Raw genomic sequence first — 5,470 nt, forward strand, 5'->3', positions numbered from 1 at the left:
GAGTGGAGGCCCAATGTCCATCTGCTACCTTAATACTAAACCTATAAATATAGGCACATAGATCTATTTCCCCATCCTCATATATAAATATATTTACATATCTACATGCCTTTATTTAGACCTCTATACATGCCCTTTGCCTCCTAGTTCTTTCCTCTTTTTCCTTTGACTTTCTTCTTGTCCCACTATCATGTTCAGTCTTCATTTGGGTTTCAGTAATTCCTCTTGGTTACATTACCCTTGATCACGCCCTACCAGGCCTCCTACACCCTCCTTGCCACCGATTTGGATCACTTGTTCCCTTGTCCCTGGGTTTGTTAACACCACTACCTTTCCACCCCACCTCCCCCTCTCCCATGGCCCCAGGAACTGTCAGTCCCGTTGTTTTGTCCTCCTAGTTATTTTTCCAGTCTATCTTATTTAGGCAGACCTCCAGAGATAATAATACGCACAAAAACAAGACAGAGCAAAACAAGCAACAATATACAACAAAACAACAACAACAAACCAATGACAAAAAAACAAAACAAATCACAACAAGAAAGAAAAGTGTGTAGTTAGTTCAAGGACTGTTGGCCTTTAGGAGTGTTTTCCAGTCTGGAGTGTTGGGGCACAAGTCCTTTTTAACAATTGTGTTGACATGCAAGACACATTTCAATAGTTCATTCACATTCTTAAGAGTTGTGCAAGCATCAGTACAATCGATTCCAGGGCCTGTCTTCATCCATGTAGGACTGTTGTTAGGTCTCCATTTTCTTGCCAGCCTCCTCGAGCATGCATCTTTGAGTCTATTGAGCTCATTATTGTCTCTACAGGCTTATTGAATCTGAGTTTCATATGCAGAAAATCACACAATATCCAGACAGACAGAATGCAAACAAATGGCACATCAAAAATGGCAAAACGAAGCAAAGGGAAAATGTTAATGGAAAGCAAAGCAGAAAATATTAAAACCTGGAGCAATTCCATATACGTTTTGACCGACCCGCAACTGCAGTCATCACCCTGTGCAGGGCACAAGGCCTTCCCCAGCTCTGGTCCGTCCTCAGAGGGGCGTCACCCGAGGTGTGACCTGCATGGCGGACTCTGCAAATGGGCATGGGGCTGAGACTGTCACTCTGCGGGAACAGAAAGGCTCATCTTTCTCCAGAGGAGAGGCTGCTGGTTTGGGACTGACCACCTGCTGGCTAGCAGCCCAACATGTGAGCAGTACTGCACCAGCGCTCTGTTGATTCCTATTTCTGCCAAAAGACCTCTGGCCGCGGAAAGTTCCGTCGCCTCTGCTTCTCAGGTTCTTCCTTTGTAGAGCAGGAAGGAAGAGGCAAAGGCTTGCAAATGCATTTTTCACTAACTTCCTCTTCTCATGCCCACAGCAGTTATCGGGACGGGTAGAGCGCAGTACTAATGACAGTCTAGAGACATCACTGGAAGTAACTTGTAATATTATCTTTCAGTCAACCATGATCATCTCATCATCGTTGGCACTGGATTTTAAATCTTTATTTATTCCTGAATCGGGTGGTCTAAGATACCCTGTGTGCGAGAGAGCTAAGGAGCACAAGAAATTGTCTTCTTGTGTTTGTCATTAGCAGCCCCGAGGGTGTAGTGGGCACGTGTTAGGCCACTAACCGCAAGGTTAGCAGTTCAAAACTATCAGCTCCTCTATGGGAGAAAGACAGGACTTTCCACGTCTGGGAAGAGTTACAGTCTTGGAAACTCACAGGGGCAGTGCTGCCCCGGGCTGCAGGGTCACTAGGAGTTGGCATTCACTCGGTGTCAGTGAGGGAATGTATCTGTCATTACATTGAGGGAGCAGGCACATGGATGAATACGGGCTTCGTATAGAAGCATGTGTTCACCCAGCTGGGAACCCAAGAGAGAGTGACCAGCTCTGTGTAGAGTAAGGAAGGGCCAGGGAGAGAGAGGGGTTTCCTAGACAGTCTGGTCTTGACAAACGGGTGAGGGGGAGACAGGACAAGCTCAACAAGGGAACGCATGGAGGAAACATCTGACTGTTGAGAGAGTCCAGCATGGCCAATGGTTAGGATTTGAGTCATTTTTTTATAGTTACGTGGAAAATTAGGTTAAAAAACGGGTTTAGGGGAAGGGATTGTGCTGAAGTGGAATAATTCCAAGTGAACAAACGCTCTACCTCAGGATAGACATTCTGTTCTCTGTTGCCTTCCTCCATGTGGTGGGCCCAGCGAAAGACTCTTCCTTCTGTGAGTTCTTCGGGGCCTCCTGGTGTGAGTGATAACGCGAGGGTCAGGAAGTAGCCAGGAGTCTGGGATCGATTTGGGGTGTGCTTTTGTACCAACATCTGTCTGTGAAATAAATGAAGGCTATCACGGTGGTTTGAGCAATGAGGACCGTTTTTAATTATGTCCCAGCCCTGTGGGTTTTCTTACCTCCCCCAACTCCTTTCCTTTGCCCTTTGCGAAATTAAATCCTAGAGATGTCTTTGAGATGAGTCTTCTACGGTTATTGCTGGTACTTATACAATTTAAGATTCGTATCTCTTGGTTTTCTATCATCATGGTATGCATTTCTAAATCTTGTGAGTCTGGAACACGCTAGAATAGAGAATATTGAATTCATCCCTTCCATCTGACTTAGGAGGACCCAAATGAAAAGTGATCTTTTACATTTCAGTAAGGAACAATAGGATTGACCCAAGCCCCCATTCTCCTGTGACACTCGGCCCCCTTCTGGCTGCCAACTCATCCTTTCACCTCTCTCACATAAAATTTAAATTTCTATAAGGCACCAACGTTTCCCCTCCAGTAACATGTGTGCTGTGAGCATTGTGCTCTTTTAGGAGCCATAGATACAGCATCAAATTGGCAGCAGTAACTGGCAGGATTCGATAGGAACTTAGAAAGCTGTACATTTATGTTAATAGAGGAACAATTCAAAAAGGAAGGTGAAAATGGTCCCACAGCTTGAAGAATGTTATCAAGGTCACTGAATTGCACATGTGGAGATGAATGAAGTGGTACACATTTTCCTGTGTTTTCTAAACAACAGCATCATAAAATTAAATATTATGTAACTGGCTATTATTGTGGTTCTATTTCTTCAGATTTCTTTCTTTCTGCACATTGGGTTATTGAGTATGTAACTGACATTCTACTCAGATGAAACCAGCTATGCTTGTTCTGAAAGCCATTATTTCTCACCTCTTTGTATCCTGAGAATCTTCTCACGAGACTAAATGTCCGCTAGCATATGCATTTAAAAAGATGTCGTTGCATTCTATCTTACGGATGAAATATACTATTTGAATACAATATCCTACTGCTGTATTTTAAATTGTTTCTAGTTTTCAGCACTTGTCCATTAAGTTCCTTCAGACGAATTCCAAAAATTGAAATTGCTAGGATATGTGCATTTTTGAAGCTTTTGATATATATTACCCAGATGCCCTCTGGAAAGGTTGGCATAATTTATACTCCCACCAGGAGTAGAGGCGAATATTTTCCCCTACACCCTCATACACAATGCACGCTAACATTTTCATTAATCCTTTATGATCTGATAGCTAAACCATTTTATTCTATTTCTACTTTAATTTGCATTTGCTGGTAACTGGAGAGGTTAAGCATTTCCCCCCATAAATTTGTTGGCCATTTGTAGCATGGAAATATTTTCATGAGGCTAATAGGCCTAGATTTCCGGCAATGCACTGACCTCCATGGGTCCAATTAAAGGGGTATAGAAAGGATGAACTCACTGGTTTATGAGACCCAGAACACATGAGCTAGAGCTCATGTACTGCATTGCCCTTCAATGCCATCTAGGACTAAAGACCAAGCAGAAACAAATGAGTCCACGTGAGTGGCAAGGTGCCTTTCTATTCTTAAGGCTGCACAGGCGCTAGTTCACATACAAAAGATGGTTGCCTTTCCTTGCTATTACCGTCAAGGCTCGATGACAGCACCATGACACTTGCTTTTCAAAAACACCCAGTTGGAGTGAGGACGTCTTCCGATGATCCTTATTCTACAAGCACCTGAGGTTACACTCCCTGCCAATCACAGGTAGGCCTTGACTCACACCATATGGAAGTTACAGTGAACTACGCTTACAACAAGCTGCTTGCTTGTCTTTATATTCTACCATTGTTGATATGTACTAGACACACAGCTTCTGACAAGACAGATGGGTCGGTTCTTTGGCAGTCCACGGTAACTTCCATGTTCTTCACCAGTACCGTAATGCCACAGTTCTTCTTCAGTCTTCTTTATCCAATGTCCAACTTTCAAATGTATATGAGGCTACTAAAAATGCTGTGGTTTGGGTCAGGCGCACCTTAGTCCTCAAAGGAACATCCTTGCTTTTCAACACTTTCAAGAGGTCTTGTGCAGCAGATTTACCTCCTGACTGCTGTTTCCATTGCATTGATTGTGGATCCAAGTATCATGATGCAACTGATTGGGCCAATTGTGAGAGTTGGGGGTTTCTGGAGAGATCGGTCCCTGGAGAAGGACCCGGTATTTTGTAAAGTAGAAGGGCAGGGGAGAAGAGGGTCTTGATAAGATGAATTGACACTGGCTGCAACCGTGGGCTGAAGCATGGGAACAAATGTGAGGATGGTGCAGGCCCAACCAGCATTTAATTCCATCATACACAGGGTCATTAAGAGCCAGAACCCACAGTGTGGGAATTGGGCCTGATCTGATCCCACCACACCAAAGCAAAACACTAAGGGCATGCAACAGAACAGCAAGGGGAACAGATCAATGAAATCCCCAGGGAATACCAAAAATAGACTTTGGGGCTAGGGCTTGGCACCCTATCAGACTTGACCATAAAACACTCCTAAAGGCCAAGAAACAGTCCTTGAACTAACTATAGGCTTTTCTTTATCTGACATCGGCTTTTTGTTGTTGTTGTTGTTGCTTTGTTTTCTTTTGTGGCTTTGATTTGCTGTGTCTTGTTTTTGTGCATGTTATTATCTCCACAGGTCTGCATAAATAAGACAGCCTGGATGAACAATCTGGAGGAGAAAACAATGGGACCGATGGTTCCAGGGGGACATGGGAGATGGGGAGGTGGGGGGAAAGGTAGTGGTGTTAACAAACCCAGGGACAAGGGAACAATAAGTGGTCCAAATCGGTGATGAGGAGGGTGTAGGAGTCCTGGTAGGTCATGATCAAGGGTAATGTAACCAAGAGGAATTACTGAAACCCAAATGAAGGCTGAGCATGATAGTTGGACAAAAGGAAAGTAAAAGGAAAAAGAGGAAAGAACTAGGAGGCAAAGGGAATTTATAGAGGTATAAATAAAGGCATGTAGATATGTAAATATATTTATATATGAGGATGGGGAAATAGTTCTATGAGCATATATGTAAAGGTTTAGTATTAAGGTAGCATATGGACATTGGGCCTCTACTCAAGTACTCCCTCAATGCAAGAATACTTTGTTCTATTAAACTGGCATTTCATGATGCTCACCTCCCTGATAC

Source organism: Echinops telfairi, unplaced genomic scaffold (assembly GCF_000313985.2).
Source record: "Echinops telfairi isolate 266 unplaced genomic scaffold, ASM31398v2 ScPeMD7_7400;HRSCAF=8409, whole genome shotgun sequence".
Taxonomy (NCBI): Eukaryota; Metazoa; Chordata; class Mammalia; order Afrosoricida; family Tenrecidae; genus Echinops; species Echinops telfairi.